This window comes from Myxine glutinosa, chromosome 5 (genome assembly GCF_964187855.1).
Source record: "Myxine glutinosa chromosome 5, kmMyxGlut1.1, whole genome shotgun sequence".
Classification (NCBI taxonomy): Eukaryota; Metazoa; Chordata; class Myxini; order Myxiniformes; family Myxinidae; genus Myxine; species Myxine glutinosa.
The window spans coordinates 53,840,517-53,859,280 of record NC_136265.1 but is presented as its reverse complement, the minus strand read 5'-3'; positions in this window follow the sequence as shown (position 1 = coordinate 53,859,280).

The window sequence follows — 18,764 nt, the reverse complement described above, 5'->3', positions numbered from 1 at the left end:
TTTGACTGAACTGAAGCTTATTTACAGTTTGACTGAACTGAAGCTTATTTACAGTTTGACTGAACTGAAACTTATTTACAGTTTGACTGAACTGAAGCTTATTTACAGTTTGACTAAACTGAAACTTATTTACAGTTTGACTAAACTGAAGCTTATTTACAGTTTGACTAAACTGAAACTTATTTACAGTTTGACTGAACTGAAGCTTATTTACAGTTTTACTGAACTGAAGCTTATTTACAGTTTGACTAAACTGAAGGTTATTTACAGTTTGACTGAACTGAAGCTTATTTACAGTTTTACTGAACTGAAGCTTATTTACAGTTTGACTAAACTGAAACTTATTTACAGTTTGACTAAACTGAAGCTTATTTACAGTTTGACTGAACTGAAGCTTATTTACAGTTTTACTGAACTGAAACTTATTTACAGTTTGACTAAACTGAAGCTTATTTACAGTTTTACTGAACTGAAGCTTATTTACAGTTTGACTAAACTGAAACTTATTTACAGTTTTACTGAACTGAAGCTTATTTACAGTTTGACTAAACTGAAGCTTATTTACAGTTTTACTGAACTGAAGCTTATTTACAGTTTTACTGAACTGAAGCTTATTTACAGTTTTACTGAACTGAAGCTTATTTACAGTTTGACTAAACTGAAGCTTATTTACAGTTTTACTGAACTGAAGCTTATTTACAGTTTTACTGAACTGAAACTTATTTACAGTTTTACTAAACTGAAGCTTATTTACAGTTTGACTAAACTGAAGCTTATTTACAGTTTGACTGAACTGAAGCTTATTTACAGTTTGACTAAACTGAAGCTTATTTACAGTTTGACTGAACTGAAGCTTATTTACAGTTTGACTGAACTGAAACTTATTTACAGTTTGACTAAACTGAAACTTATTTACAGTTTGACTAAACTGAAGCTTATTTACAGTTTGACTAAACTGAAGCTTATTTACAGTTTGACTGAACTGAAGCTTATTTACAGTTTGATTGAACTGAAACTTATTTACAGTTTAACTGAACTGAAGCTTATTTACAGTTTGACTGAACTGAAGCTTATTTACAGTTTGACTGAACTGAAGCTTATTTACAGTTTGACTGAACTGAAGCTTATTTACAGATTGACTGAACTGAAGCTTATTTACAGATTGACTGAACTGAAGCTTATTTACAGTTTGACTGAACTGAAGCTTATTTACAGTTTGACTAAACTGAAGCTTATTTACAGTTTGACTAAACTGAAGCTTATTTACAGATTGACTGAACTGAAGCTTATTTACAGTTTGACTAAACTGAAGCTTATTTACAGTTTGACTAAACTGAAGCTTATTTACAGTTTGACTAAACTGAAGCTTATTTACAGTTTGACTGAACTGAAGCTTATTTACAGTTTGACTGAACTGAAGCTTATTTACAGTTTGACTGAACTGAAACTTATTTACAGTTTGACTGAACTGAAGCTTATTTACAGTTTGACTAAACTGAAGCTTATTTACAGTTTGACTGAACTGAAACTTATTTACAGTTTGACTAAACTGAAGCTTATTTACAGTTTGACTAAACTGAAGCTTATTTACAGTTTGACTAAACTGAAGCTTATTTACAGTTTGACTGAACTGAAGCTTATTTACAGTTTGACTGAACTGAAGCTTATTTACAGTTTGACTGAACTGAAGCTTATTTACAGTTTGACTAAACTGAAACTTATTTACAGTTTGACTGAACTGAAGCTTATTTACAGTTTGACTGAACTGAAGCTTATTTACAGTTTGACTGAACTGAAGCTTATTTACAGTTTGACTGAACTGAAGCTTATTTACAGTTTGACTAAACTGAAACTTATTTACAGTTTGACTGAACTGAACCTTATTTACAGTTTGACTGAACTGAAGCTTATTTACAGTTTGACTGAACTGAAGCTTATTTACAGTTTGACTAAACTGAAACTTATTTACAGCTTGACTGAACTGAAGCTTATTTACAGTTTGACTGAACTGAAGCTTATTTACAGTTTGACTGAACTGAAGCTTATTTACAGTTTGACTGAACTGAAGCTTATTTACAGTTTGACTGAACTGAAGCTTATTTACAGTTTGACTGAACTGAAGCTTATTTACAGTTTGACTGAACTGAAACTTATTTACAGTTTGACTAAACTGAAACTTATTTACAGTTTGACTAAACTGAAGCTTATTTACAGTTTGACTAAACTGAAACTTATTTACAGTTTGACTGAACTGAAGCTTATTTACAGTTTTACTGAACTGAAGCTTATTTACAGTTTGACTAAACTGAAGGTTATTTACAGTTTGACTGAACTGAAGCTTATTTACAGTTTTACTGAACTGAAGCTTATTTACAGTTTGACTAAACTGAAACTTATTTACAGTTTGACTAAACTGAAGCTTATTTACAGTTTGACTGAACTGAAGCTTATTTACAGTTTTACTGAACTGAAACTTATTTACAGTTTGACTAAACTGAAGCTTATTTACAGTTTTACTGAACTGAAGCTTATTTACAGTTTGACTAAACTGAAACTTATTTACAGTTTTACTGAACTGAAGCTTATTTACAGTTTGACTAAACTGAAGCTTATTTACAGTTTTACTGAACTGAAGCTTATTTACAGTTTTACTGAACTGAAGCTTATTTACAGTTTTACTGAACTGAAGCTTATTTACAGTTTGACTAAACTGAAGCTTATTTACAGTTTTACTGAACTGAAGCTTATTTACAGTTTTACTGAACTGAAACTTATTTACAGTTTTACTAAACTGAAGCTTATTTACAGTTTGACTAAACTGAAGCTTATTTACAGTTTGACTGAACTGAAACTTATTTACAGTTTGACTAAACTGAAGCTTATTTACAGATTGACTAAACTGAAACTTATATACAGTTTGACTAAATTGAAGCTTATTTACAGTTTGACTAAACTGAAGCTTATTTACAGTTTGACTGAAGTGAAACTTATTTACAGTTTGACTAAACTGAAGCTTATTTACAGTTCGACTAAACTGAAGCTTATTTACAGTTTGACTAAACTGAAGCTTATTTACAGATTGACTAAACTGAAACTTATATACAGTTTGACTAAACTGAAGCTTATTTACAGTTTGACTAAACTGAAGCTTATTTACAGATTGACTAAACTGAAACTTATATACAGTTTGACTAAACTGAAGCTTATTTACAGATTGACTAAACTGAAACTTATATACAGTTTGACTAAACTGAAGCTTATTTACAGTTTGACTAAACTGAAGCTTATTTACAGATTGACTAAACTGAAACTTATATACAGTTTGACTAAACTGAAGCTTATTTACAGTTTGACTGAACTGAAACTTATTTACAGATTGACTAAACTGAAACTTATATACAGTTTGACTAAACTGAAGCTTATTTACAGTTTGACTAAACTGAAGCTTATTTACAGTTTGACTGAACTGAAACTTATTTACAGTTTGACTAAACTGAAGCTTATTTACAGATTGACTAAACTGAAACTTATTTACAGTTTGACTAAACTGAAGCTTATTTACAGATTGACTAAACTGAAACTTATTTACAGTTTGACTAAACTGAAGCTTATTTACAGTTTTACTGAACTGAAGCTTATTTACAGTTTGACTAAACTGAAGCTTATTTACAGATTGACTAAACTGAAACTTATATACAGTTTGACTAAACTGAAGCTTATTTACAGTTTGACTGAACTGAAGCTTATTTACAGTTTGACTGAACTGAAGCTTATTTACAGTTTTACTGAACTGAAGCTTATTTACAGTTTGACTAAACTGAAGCTTATTTACAGTTTGACTAAACTGAAGCTTATTTACAGTTTGACTAAACTGAAACTTATTTACAGTTTGACTAAACTGAAACTTATTTACAGTTTGACTAAACTGAAACTTATATACAGTTTGACTACACTGAAGCTTATTTACAGATTGACTAAACTGAAACTTATTTACAGTTTGACTAAACTGAAGCTTATTTACAGTTTGACTAAACTGAAACTTATATACAGTTTGACTACACTGAAGCTTATTTACAGTTTGACTAAACTGAAGCTTATTTACAGTTTGCCTAAACTGAAACTTATTTACAGTTTGACTAAACTGAAGCTTATTTACAGATTGACTGAACTGAAGCTTATTTACAGTTTGACTAAACTGAAGCTTATTTACAGATTGACTGAACTGAAGCTTATTTACAGTTTGACTAAACTGAAGCTTATTTACAGATTGACTGAACTGAAGCTTATTTACAGATTGACTGAACTGAAGCTTATTTACAGTTTGACTGAACTGAGGCTTATTTACAGTTTGACTAAACTGAAGCTTATTTACAGTTTGACTAAACTGAAGCTTATTTACAGATTGACCGAACTGAAGCTTATTTACAGTTTGACTAAACTGAAGCTTATTTACAGATTGACTGAACTGAAGCTTATTTACAGATTGACTAAACTGAAGCTTATTTACAGTTTGACTAAACTGAAGCTTATTTACAGTTTGACTAAACTGAAACTTATTTACAGTTTGACTAAACTGAAGCTTATTTACAGTTTGACTAAACTGAAGCTTATTTACAGTTTGACTAAACTGAAGCTTATTTACAGTTTGACTGAACTGAAGCTTATTTACAGTTTGACTGAACTGAAACTTATTTACAGTTTGACTAAACTGAAACTTATTTACAGTTTGACTAAACTGAAGGTTATTTACAGTTTGACTGAACTGAAGCTTATTTACAGTTTTACTGAACTGAAGCTTATTTACAGTTTGACTAAACTGAAGCTTATTTACAGTTTGACTAAACTGAAGCTTATTTACAGTTTGACTAAACTGAAACTTATTTACAGTTCGACTAAACTGAAACTTATTTACAGTTTGACTAAACTAAAACTTATTTACAGTTTGACTAAACTGAAACTTATATACAGTTTGACTAAACTGAAGCTTATTTACAGTTTGACTAAACTGAAACTTATTTACAGTTTGACTAAACTGAAACTTATTTACAGTTTGACTAAACTGAAGCTTATTTACAGTTTGACTAAACTGAATCTTATTTACAGTTTGACTAAACTGAAACTTATATACAGTTTGACTACACTGAAGCTTATTTACAGTTTGACTAAACTGAAGCTTATTTACAGTTTGCCTAAACTGAAACTTATTTACAGTTTGACTAAACTGAAACTTATTTACAGTTTGACTAAACTGAAGCTTATTTACAGATTGACTGAACTGAAGCTTATTTACAGTTTGACTAAACTGAAGCTTATTTACAGATTGACTGAACTGAAGCTTATTTACAGTTTGACTAAACTGAAGCTTATTTACAGTTTGCCTAAACTGAAACTTATTTACAGTTTGACTAAACTGAAACTTATTTACAGTTTGACTAAACTGAAGCTTATTTACAGATTGACTGAACTGAAGCTTATTTACAGTTTGACTAAACTGAAGCTTATTTACAGATTGACTGAACTGAAGCTTATTTACAGTTTGACTAAACTGAAGCTTATTTACAGATTGACTGAACTGAAGCTTATTTACAGATTGACTGAACTGAAGCTTATTTACAGTTTGACTGAACTGAAGCTTATTTACAGTTTGACTAAACTGAAGCTTATTTACAGTTTGACTAAACTGAAGCTTATTTACAGATTGACTGAACTGAAGCTTATTTACAGTTTGACTAAACTGAAGCTTATTTACAGTTTGACTAAACTGAAGCTTATTTACAGTTTGACTAAACTGAAGCTTATTTACAGTTTGACTGAACTGAAGCTTATTTACAGTTTGACTGAACTGAAACTTATTTACAGTTTGACTAAACTGAAGGTTATTTACAGTTTGACTGAACTGAAGCTTATTTACAGTTTTACTGAACTGAAGCTTATTTACAGTTTGACTAAACTGAAGCTTATTTACAGTTTGACTAAACTGAAGCTTATTTACAGATTGACTGAACTGAAGCTTATTTACAGTTTGACTAAACTGAAGCTTATTTACAGTTTGACTAAACTGAAACTTATATACAGTTTGACTAAACTGAAGCTTATTTACAGTTTGACTAAACTGAAACTTATTTACAGTTTGACTAAACTGAAGCTTATTTACAGTTTGACTAAACTGAAACTTATTTACAGTTTGACTAAACTGAAACTTATTTACAGTTTGACTAAACTGAAGCTTATTTACAGTTTGACTAAACTGAAACTTATATACAGTTTGACTACACTGAAGCTTATTTACAGTTTGACTAAACTGAAGCTTATTTACAGTTTGCCTAAACTGAAACTTATTTACAGTTTGACTAAACTGAAACTTATTTACAGTTTGACTAAACTGAAGCTTATTTACAGATTGACTGAACTGAAGCTTATTTACAGTTTGACTAAACTGAAGCTTATTTACAGATTGACTGAACTGAAGCTTATTTACAGTTTGACTAAACTGAAGCTTATTTACAGATTGACTGAACTGAAGCTTATTTACAGATTGACTGAACTGAAGCTTATTTACAGTTTGACTGAACTGAAGCTTATTTACAGTTTGACTGAACTGAAGCTTATTTACAGTTTGACTAAACTGAAGCTTATTTACAGTTTGACTAAACTGAAGCTTATTTACAGTTTGACTAAACTGAAGCTTATTTACAGTTTGACTGAACTGAAGCTTATTTACAGTTTGACTGAACTGAAACTTATTTACAGTTTGACTAAACTGAAGGTTATTTACAGTTTGACTGAACTGAAGCTTATTTACAGTTTTTCTGAACTGAAGCTTATTTACAGTTTGACTAAACTGAAGCTTATTTACAGTTTGACTAAACTGAAGCTTATTTACAGTTTGACTAAACTGAAACTTATTTACAGTTTGACTAAACTGAAACTTATTTACAGTTTGACTAAACTAAAACTTATTTACAGTTTGACTAAACTGAAACTTATATACAGTTTGACTAAACTGAAGCTTATTTACAGTTTGACTAAACTGAAACTTATTTACAGTTTGACTAAACTGAAGCTTATATACAGTTTGACTACACTGAAGCTTATTTACAGTTTGACTAAACTGAAGCTTATTTACAGTTTGACTAAACTGAAACTTATATACAGTTTGACTACACTGAAGCTTATTTACAGTTTGACTAAACTGAAGCTTATTTACAGTTTGCCTAAACTGAAACTTATTTACAGTTTGACTAAACTGAAACTTATTTACAGTTTGACTAAACTGAAGCTTATTTACAGATTGACTGAACTGAAGCTTATTTACAGTTTGACTAAACTGAAGCTTATTTACAGATTGACTGAACTGAAGCTTATTTACAGTTTGACTAAACTGAAGCTTATTTACAGATTGACTGAACTGAAGCTTATTTACAGATTGACTGAACTGAAGCTTATTTACAGTTTGACTGAACTGAAGCTTATTTACAGTTTGACTGAACTGAAGCTTATTTACAGTTTGACTAAACTGAAGCTTATTTACAGTTTGACTAAACTGAAGCTTATTTACAGTTTGACTAAACTGAAGCTTATTTACAGTTTGACTGAACTGAAGCTTATTTACAGTTTGACTGAACTGAAACTTATTTACAGTTTGACTAAACTGAAGGTTATTTACAGTTTGACTGAACTGAAGCTTATTTACAGTTTTTCTGAACTGAAGCTTATTTACAGTTTGACTAAACTGAAGCTTATTTACAGTTTGACTAAACTGAAGCTTATTTACAGTTTGACTAAACTGAAACTTATTTACAGTTTGACTAAACTGAAACTTATTTACAGTTTGACTAAACTAAAACTTATTTACAGTTTGACTAAACTGAAACTTATATACAGTTTGACTAAACTGAAGCTTATTTACAGTTTGACTAAACTGAAACTTATTTACAGTTTGACTAAACTGAAGCTTATTTACAGTTTGACTAAACTGAAACTTATTTACAGTTTGACTAAACTGAAGCTTATTTACAGTTTGACTAAACTGAAGCTTATTTACAGTTTGACTGAACTGAAGCTTATTTACAGTTTGACTAAACTGAAGCTTATTTACAGTTTGACTGAACTGAAGCTTATTTACAGTTTGACTGAACTGAAACTTATTTACAGTTTGACTAAACTGAAACTTATTTACAGTTTGACTAAACTGAAGCTTATTTACAGTTTGACTAAACTGAAGCTTATTTACAGTTTGACTGAACTGAAGCTTATTTACAGTTTGATTGAACTGAAACTTATTTACAGTTTGACTGAACTGAAGCTTATTTACAGTTTGACTAAACTGAAGCTTATTTACAGTTTGACTGAACTGAAACTTATTTACAGTTTGACTGAACTGAAGCTTATTTACAGTTTGACTAAACTGAAGCTTATTTACAGTTTGACTGAACTGAAACTTATTTACAGTTTGACTAAACTGAAGCTTATTTACAGTTTGACTGAACTGAAACTTATTTACAGTTTGACTGAACTGAAGCTTATTTACAGTTTGACTAAACTGAAACTTATTTACAGTTTGACTAAACTGAAGCTTATTTACAGTTTGACTAAACTGAAACTTATTTACAGTTTGACTGAACTGAAGCTTATTTACAGTTTTACTGAACTGAAGCTTATTTACAGTTTGACTAAACTGAAGGTTATTTACAGTTTGACTGAACTGAAGCTTATTTACAGTTTTACTGAACTGAAGCTTATTTACAGTTTGACTAAACTGAAACTTATTTACAGTTTGACTAAACTGAAGCTTATTTACAGTTTGACTGAACTGAAGCTTATTTACAGTTTGACTAAACTGAAACTTATTTACAGTTTGACTAAACTGAAGCTTATTTACAGTTTGACTAAACTGAAACTTATTTACAGTTTGACTAAACTGAAACTTATTTACAGTTTGACTAAACTGAAGGTTATTTACAGTTTGACTGAACTGAAGCTTATTTACAGTTTTACTGAACTGAAGCTTATTTACAGTTTGACTAAACTGAAGCTTATTTACAGTTTTACTGAACTGAAGCTTATTTACAGTTTGACTAAACTGAAACTTATTTACAGTTTTACTGAACTGAAGCTTATTTACAGTTTGACTAAACTGAAGCTTATTTACAGTTTTACTGAACTGAAGCTTATTTACAGTTTTACTGAACTGAAGCTTATTTACAGTTTGACTAAACTGAAGCTTATTTACAGTTTTACTGAACTGAAGCTTATTTACAGTTTGACTAAACTGAAGCTTATTTACAGTTTTACTGAACTGAAACTTATTTACAGTTTGACTAAACTGAAGCTTATTTACAGTTTGACTGAACTGAAACTTATTTACAGTTTGACTAAACTGAAGCTTATTTACAGATTGACTAAACTGAAACTTATATACAGTTTGACTAAACTGAAGCTTATTTACAGTTTGACTAAACTGAAGCTTATTTACAGTTTGACTGAAGTGAAACTTATTTACAGTTTGACTAAACTGAAGCTTATTTACAGTTCGACTAAACTGAAGCTTATTTACAGTTTGACTAAACTGAAGCTTATTTACAGATTGACTAAACTGAAACTTATATACAGTTTGACTAAACTGAAGCTTATTTACAGTTTGACTAAACTGAAGCTTATTTACAGATTGACTAAACTGAAACTTATATACAGTTTGACTAAACTGAAGCTTATTTACAGTTTGACTGAACTGAAACTTATTTACAGATTGACTAAACTGAAACTTATATACAGTTTGACTAAACTGAAGCTTATTTACAGTTTGACTAAACTGAAGCTTATTTACAGTTTGACTGAACTGAAACTTATTTACAGTTTGACTAAACTGAAGCTTATTTACAGATTGACTAAACTGAAACTTATTTACAGTTTGACTGAACTGAAGCTTATTTACAGTTTTACTGAACTGAAGCTTATTTACAGTTTGACTAAACTGAAGCTTATTTACAGATTGACTAAACTGAAACTTATATACAGTTTGACTAAACTGAAGCTTATTTACAGTTTGACTGAACTGAAGCTTATTTACAGTTTGACTGAACTGAAGCTTATTTACAGTTTGACTGAACTGAAGCTTATTTACAGTTTGACTGAACTGAAGCTTATTTACAGTTTTACTGAACTGAAGCTTATTTACAGTTTGACTAAACTGAAGCTTATTTACAGTTTGACTAAACTGAAGCTTATTTACAGTTTGACTAAACTGAAACTTATTTACAGTTTGACTAAACTGAAACTTATTTACAGTTTGACTAAACTGAAGCTTATTTACAGTTTGACTAAACTGAAACTTATATACAGTTTGACTACACTGAAGCTTATTTACAGATTGACTAAACTGAAACTTATTTACAGTTTGACTAAACTGAAGCTTATTTACAGTTTGACTAAACTGAAACTTATATACAGTTTGACTACACTGAAGCTTATTTACAGTTTGACTAAACTGAAGCTTATTTACAGTTTGCCTAAACTGAAACTTATTTACAGTTTGACTAAACTGAAACTTATTTACAGTTTGACTAAACTGAAGCTTATTTACAGATTGACTGAACTGAAGCTTATTTACAGTTTGACTAAACTGAAGCTTATTTACAGATTGACTGAACTGAAGCTTATTTACAGTTTGACTAAACTGAAGCTTATTTACAGATTGACTGAACTGAAGCTTATTTACAGATTGACTGAACTGAAGCTTATTTACAGTTTGACTGAACTGAAGCTTATTTACAGTTTGACTAAACTGAAGCTTATTTACAGTTTGACTAAACTGAAGCTTATTTACAGATTGACTGAACTGAAGCTTATTTACAGTTTGACTAAACTGAAGCTTATTTACAGATTGACTTAACTGAAGCTTATTTACAGATTGACTAAACTGAAGCTTATTTACAGTTTGACTAAACTGAAGCTTATTTACAGTTTGACTAAACTGAAACTTATTTACAGTTTGACTAAACTGAAGCTTATTTACAGTTTGACTAAACTTAAGCTTATTTACAGTTTGACTAAACTGAAGCTTATTTACAGTTTGACTGAACTGAAGCTTATTTACAGTTTGACTGAACTGAAACTTATTTACAGTTTGACTAAACTGAAACTTATTTACAGTTTGACTAAACTGAAGGTTATTTACAGTTTGACTGAACTGAAGCTTATTTACAGTTTTACTGAACTGAAGCTTATTTACAGTTTGACTAAACTGAAGCTTATTTACAGTTTGACTAAACTGAAGCTTATTTACAGTTTGACTAAACTGAAACTTATTTACAGTTTGACTAAACTGAAGCTTATTTACAGTTTGACTAAACTGAAGCTTATTTACAGTTTGACTGAACTGAAACTTATATACAGTTTGACTAAACTGAAGCTTATTTACAGTTTGACTAAACTGAAGCTTATTTACAGTTTGACTAAACTGAAGCTTATTTACAGTTTGACTAAACTGAAGCTTATTTACAGTTTGACTGAACTGAAACTTATTTACAGTTTGACTGAACTGAAGCTTATTTACAGTTTGACTGAACTGAAGCTTATTTACAGTTTGACTAAACTGAAGCTTATTTACAGTTTGACTAAACTGAAGCTTATTTACAGTTTGACTGAACTGAAACTTATTTACAGTTTGACTGAACTGAAACTTATTTACAGTTTGACTAAACTGAAGCTTATTTACAGTTTGACTGAACTGAAGCTTATTTACAGTTTGACTAAACTGAAACTTATTTCCAGTTTGACTAAACTGAAGCTTATTTACAGTTTGACTAAACTGAAACTTATTTACAGTTTGACTAAACTGAAACTTATTTACAGTTTGACTAAACTGAAGGTTATTTACAGTTTGACTGAACTGAAGCTTATTTACAGTTTTACTGAACTGAAGCTTATTTACAGTTTGACTAAACTGAAACTTATTTACAGTTTGACTAAACTGAAGCTTATTTACAGTTTGACTGAACTGAAGCTTATTTACAGTTTGACTGAACTGAAGCTTATTTACAGTTTGACTAAACTGAAACTTATTTACAGTTTGACTAAACTGAAGCTTATTTACAGTTTGACTAAACTGAAACTTATTTACAGTTTGACTAAACTGAAACTTATTTACAGTTTGACTAAACTGAAGGTTATTTACAGTTTGACTGAACTGAAGCTTATTTACAGTTTGACTAAACTGAAACTTATTTACAGTTTGACTAAACTGAAACTTATTTACAGTTTGACTAAACTGAAGCTTATTTACAGATTGACTAAACTGAAACTTATTTACAGTTTGACTGAACTGAAGCTTATTTACAGTTTGACTAAACTGAAGCTTATTTACAGTTTGACTAAACTGAAGCTTATTTACAGTTTGACTGAACTGAAACTTATTTACAGTTTGACTGAACTGAAGCTTATTTACAGTTTGACTGAACTGAAGCTTATTTACAGTTTGACTAAACTGAAGCTTATTTACAGTTTGACTAAACTGAAGCTTATTTACAGTTTGACTGAACTGAAACTTATTTACAGTTTGACTGAACTGAAACTTATTTACAGTTTGACTGAACTGAAGCTTATTTACAGTTTGACTAAACTGAAACTTATTTACAGTTTGACTAAACTGAAGCTTATTTACAGTTTGACTAAACTGAAACTTATTTACAGTTTGACTAAACTGAAACTTATTTACAGTTTGACTAAACTGAAGGTTATTTACAGTTTGACTGAACTGAAGCTTATTTACAGTTTTACTGAACTGAAGCTTATTTACAGTTTGACTAAACTGAAACTTATTTACAGTTTGACTAAACTGAAGCTTATTTACAGTTTGACTGAACTGAAGCTTATTTACAGTTTGACTAAACTGAAACTTATTTACAGTTTGACTAAACTGAAACTTATTTACAGTTTGACTAAACTGAAACTTATTTACAGTTTGACTAAACTGAAACTTATTTACAGTTTGACTAAACTGAAGGTTATTTACAGTTTGACTGAACTGAAGCTTATTTACAGTTTTACTGAACTGAAGCTTATTTACAGTTTGACTAAACTGAAGCTTATTTACAGTTTTACTGAACTGAAGCTTATTTACAGTTTGACTAAACTGAAACTTATTTACAGTTTTACTGAACTGAAACTTATTTACAGTTTGACTAAACTGAAGCTTATTTACAGTTTGACTGAACTGAAACTTATTTACAGTTTGACTAAACTGAAGCTTATTTACAGATTGACTAAACTGAAACTTATATACAGTTTGACTAAACTGAAGCTTATTTACAGTTTGACTAAACTGAAGCTTATTTACAGTTTGACTAAACTGAAACTTATTTACAGTTTGACTAAACTGAAACTTATTTACAGTTTGACTAAACTGAAACTTATTTACAGTTTGACTAAACTGAAACTTATTTACAGTTTGACTAAACTGAAGCTTATTTACAGTTTGACTAAACTGAAGCTTATTTACAGTTTGACTAAACTGAAGCTTATTTACAGTTTGACTGAACTGAAGCTTATTTACAGTTTGACTAAACTGAAACTTATTTACAGTTTGACTAAACTGAAGCTTATTTACAGTTTGACTGAAGTGAAACTTATTTACAGTTTGACTAAACTGAAGCTTATTTACAGTTCGACTAAACTGAAGCTTATTTACAGTTTGACTAAACTGAAGCTTATTTACAGATTGACTAAACTGAAACTTATATACAGTTTGACTAAACTGAAGCTTATTTACAGTTTGACTAAACTGAAGCTTATTTACAGTTTGACTGAACTGAAACTTATTTACAGTTTGACTAAATTGAAGCTTATTTACAGTTTGACTAAACTGAAGCTTATTTACAGATTGACTAAACTGAAACTTATTTACAGTTTGACTGAACTGAAGCTTATTTACAGTTTTACTGAACTGAAGCTTATTTACAGTTTGACTAAACTGAAGCTTATTTACAGATTGACTAAACTGAAACTTATATACAGTTTGACTAAACTGAAGCTTATTTACAGTTTGACTGAACTGAAGCTTATTTACAGTTTGACTGAACTGAAGCTTATTTACAGTTTTACTGAACTGAAGCTTATTTACAGTTTGACTAAACTGAAGCTTATTTACAGTTTGACTAAACTGAAGCTTATTTACAGTTTTACTGAACTGAAGCTTATTTACAGTTTGACTAAACTGAAGCTTATTTACAGTTTGACTAAACTGAAACTTATTTACAGTTTGACTAAACTGAAGCTTATTTACAGATTGACTAAACTGAAACTTATATACAGTTTGACTAAACTGAAGCTTATTTACAGTTTGACTAAACTGAAGCTTATTTACAGTTTTACTGAACTGAAGCTTATTTACAGTTTTACTGAACTGAAACTTATTTACAGTTTGACTAAACTGAAGCTTATTTACAGTTTGACTGAACTGAAACTTATTTACAGTTTGACTAAACTGAAGCTTATTTACAGATTGACTAAACTGAAACTTATATACAGTTTGACTAAACTGAAGCTTATTTACAGTTTGACTAAACTGAAGCTTATTTACAGTTTGACTGAAGTGAAACTTATTTACAGTTTGACTAAACTGAAGCTTATTTACAGTTCGACTAAACTGAAGCTTATTTACAGTTTGACTAAACTGAAGCTTATTTACAGATTGACTAAACTGAAACTTATATACAGTTTGACTAAACTGAAGCTTATTTACAGTTTGACTAAACTGAAGCTTATTTACAGATTGACTAAACTGAAACTTATATACAGTTTGACTAAACTGAAGCTTATTTACAGTTTGACTGAACTGAAACTTATTTACAGATTGACTAAACTGAAACTTATATACAGTTTGACTAAACTGAAGCTTATTTACAGTTTGACTAAACTGAAGCTTATTTACAGTTTGACTGAACTGAAACTTATTTACAGTTTGACTAAACTGAAGCTTATTTACAGATTGACTAAACTGAAACTTATTTACAGTTTGACTGAACTGAAGCTTATTTACAGTTTTACTGAACTGAAGCTTATTTACAGTTTGACTAAACTGAAGCTTATTTACAGATTGACTAAACTGAAACTTATATACAGTTTGACTAAACTGAAGCTTATTTACAGTTTGACTGAACTGAAGCTTATTTACAGTTTGACTGAACTGAAGCTTATTTACAGTTTGACTGAACTGAAGCTTATTTACAGTTTGACTGAACTGAAGCTTATTTACAGTTTTACTGAACTGAAGCTTATTTACAGTTTGACTAAACTGAAGCTTATTTACAGTTTGACTAAACTGAAGCTTATTTACAGTTTGACTAAACTGAAACTTATTTACAGTTTGACTAAACTGAAACTTATTTACAGTTTGACTAAACTGAAGCTTATTTACAGTTTGACTAAACTGAAACTTATATACAGTTTGACTACACTGAAGCTTATTTACAGATTGACTAAACTGAAACTTATTTACAGTTTGACTAAACTGAAGCTTATTTACAGTTTGACTAAACTGAAACTTATATACAGTTTGACTACACTGAAGCTTATTTACAGTTTGACTAAACTGAAGCTTATTTACAGTTTGCCTAAACTGAAACTTATTTACAGTTTGACTAAACTGAAACTTATTTACAGTTTGACTAAACTGAAGCTTATTTACAGATTGACTGAACTGAAGCTTATTTACAGTTTGACTAAACTGAAGCTTATTTACAGATTGACTGAACTGAAGCTTATTTACAGTTTGACTAAACTGAAGCTTATTTACAGATTGACTGAACTGAAGCTTATTTACAGATTGACTGAACTGAAGCTTATTTACAGTTTGACTGAACTGAAGCTTATTTACAGTTTGACTAAACTGAAGCTTATTTACAGTTTGACTAAACTGAAGCTTATTTACAGATTGACTGAACTGAAGCTTATTTACAGTTTGACTAAACTGAAGCTTATTTACAGATTGACTTAACTGAAGCTTATTTACAGATTGACTAAACTGAAGCTTATTTACAGTTTGACTAAACTGAAGCTTATTTACAGTTTGACTAAACTGAAACTTATTTACAGTTTGACTAAACTGAAGCTTATTTACAGTTTGACTAAACTTAAGCTTATTTACAGTTTGACTAAACTGAAGCTTATTTACAGTTTGACTGAACTGAAGCTTATTTACAGTTTGACTGAACTGAAACTTATTTACAGTTTGACTAAACTGAAACTTATTTACAGTTTGACTAAACTGAAGGTTATTTACAGTTTGACTGAACTGAAGCTTATTTACAGTTTTACTGAACTGAAGCTTATTTACAGTTTGACTAAACTGAAGCTTATTTACAGTTTGACTAAACTGAAGCTTATTTACAGTTTGACTAAACTGAAACTTATTTACAGTTTGACTAAACTGAAGCTTATTTACAGTTTGACTAAACTGAAGCTTATTTACAGTTTGACTGAACTGAAACTTATATACAGTTTGACTAAACTGAAGCTTATTTACAGTTTGACTAAACTGAAGCTTATTTACAGTTTGACTAAACTGAAGCTTATTTACAGTTTGACTAAACTGAAGCTTATTTACAGTTTGACTGAACTGAAACTTATTTACAGTTTGACTGAACTGAAGCTTATTTACAGTTTGACTGAACTGAAGCTTATTTACAGTTTGACTAAACTGAAGCTTATTTACAGTTTGACTAAACTGAAGCTTATTTACAGTTTGACTGAACTGAAACTTATTTACAGTTTGACTGAACTGAAACTTATTTACAGTTTGACTAAACTGAAGCTTATTTACAGTTTGACTGAACTGAAGCTTATTTACAGTTTGACTAAACTGAAACTTATTTCCAGTTTGACTAAACTGAAGCTTATTTACAGTTTGACTAAACTGAAACTTATTTACAGTTTGACTAAACTGAAACTTATTTACAGTTTGACTAAACTGAAGGTTATTTACAGTTTGACTGAACTGAAGCTTATTTACAGTTTTACTGAACTGAAGCTTATTTACAGTTTGACTAAACTGAAACTTATTTACAGTTTGACTAAACTGAAGCTTATTTACAGTTTGACTGAACTGAAGCTTATTTACAGTTTGACTGAACTGAAGCTTATTTACAGTTTGACTAAACTGAAACTTATTTACAGTTTGACTAAACTGAAGCTTATTTACAGTTTGACTAAACTGAAACTTATTTACAGTTTGACTAAACTGAAACTTATTTACAGTTTGACTAAACTGAAGGTTATTTACAGTTTGACTGAACTGAAGCTTATTTACAGTTTGACTAAACTGAAACTTATTTACAGTTTGACTAAACTGAAACTTATTTACAGTTTGACTAAACTGAAGCTTATTTACAGATTGACTAAACTGAAACTTATTTACAGTTTGACTGAACTGAAGCTTATTTACAGTTTGACTAAACTGAAGCTTATTTACAGTTTGACTAAACTGAAGCTTATTTACAGTTTGACTGAACTGAAACTTATTTACAGTTTGACTGAACTGAAGCTTATTTACAGTTTGACTGAACTGAAGCTTATTTACAGTTTGACTAAACTGAAGCTTATTTACAGTTTGACTAAACTGAAGCTTATTTACAGTTTGACTGAACTGAAACTTATTTACAGTTTGACTGAACTGAAACTTATTTACAGTTTGACTGAACTGAAGCTTATTTACAGTTTGACTAAACTGAAACTTATTTACAGTTTGACTAAACTGAAGCTTATTTACAGTTTGACTAAACTGAAACTTATTTACAGTTTGACTAAACTGAAACTTATTTACAGTTTGACTAAACTGAAGGTTATTTACAGTTTGACTGAACTGAAGCTTATTTACAGTTTTACTGAACTGAAGCTTATTTACAGTTTGACTAAACTGAAACTTATTTACAGTTTGACTAAACTGAAGCTTATTTACAGTTTGACTGAACTGAAGCTTATTTACAGTTTGACTAAACTGAAACTTATTTACAGTTTGACTAAACTGAAACTTATTTACAGTTTGACTAAACTGAAACTTATTTACAGTTTGACTAAACTGAAACTTATTTACAGTTTGACTAAACTGAAGGTTATTTACAGTTTGACTGAACTGAAGCTTATTTACAGTTTTACTGAACTGAAGCTTATTTACAGTTTGACTAAACTGAAGCTTATTTACAGTTTTACTGAACTGAAGCTTATTTACAGTTTGACTAAACTGAAACTTATTTACAGTTTTACTGAACTGAAACTTATTTACAGTTTGACTAAACTGAAGCTTATTTACAGTTTGACTGAACTGAAACTTATTTACAGTTTGACTAAACTGAAGCTTATTTACAGATTGACTAAACTGAAACTTATATACAGTTTGACTAAACTGAAGCTTATTTACAGTTTGACTAAACTGAAGCTTATTTACAGTTTGACTAAACTGAAACTTATTTACAGTTTGACTAAACTGAAACTTATTTACAGTTTGACTAAACTGAAACTTATTTACAGTTTGACTAAACTGAAACTTATTTACAGTTTGACTAAACTGAAGCTTATTTACAGTTTGACTAAACTGAAGCTTATTTACAGTTTGACTAAACTGAAGCTTATTTACAGTTTGACTGAACTGAAGCTTATTTACAGTTTGACTAAACTGAAACTTATTTACAGTTTGACTAAACTGAAGCTTATTTACAGTTTGACTGAAGTGAAACTTATTTACAGTTTGACTAAACTGAAGCTTATTTACA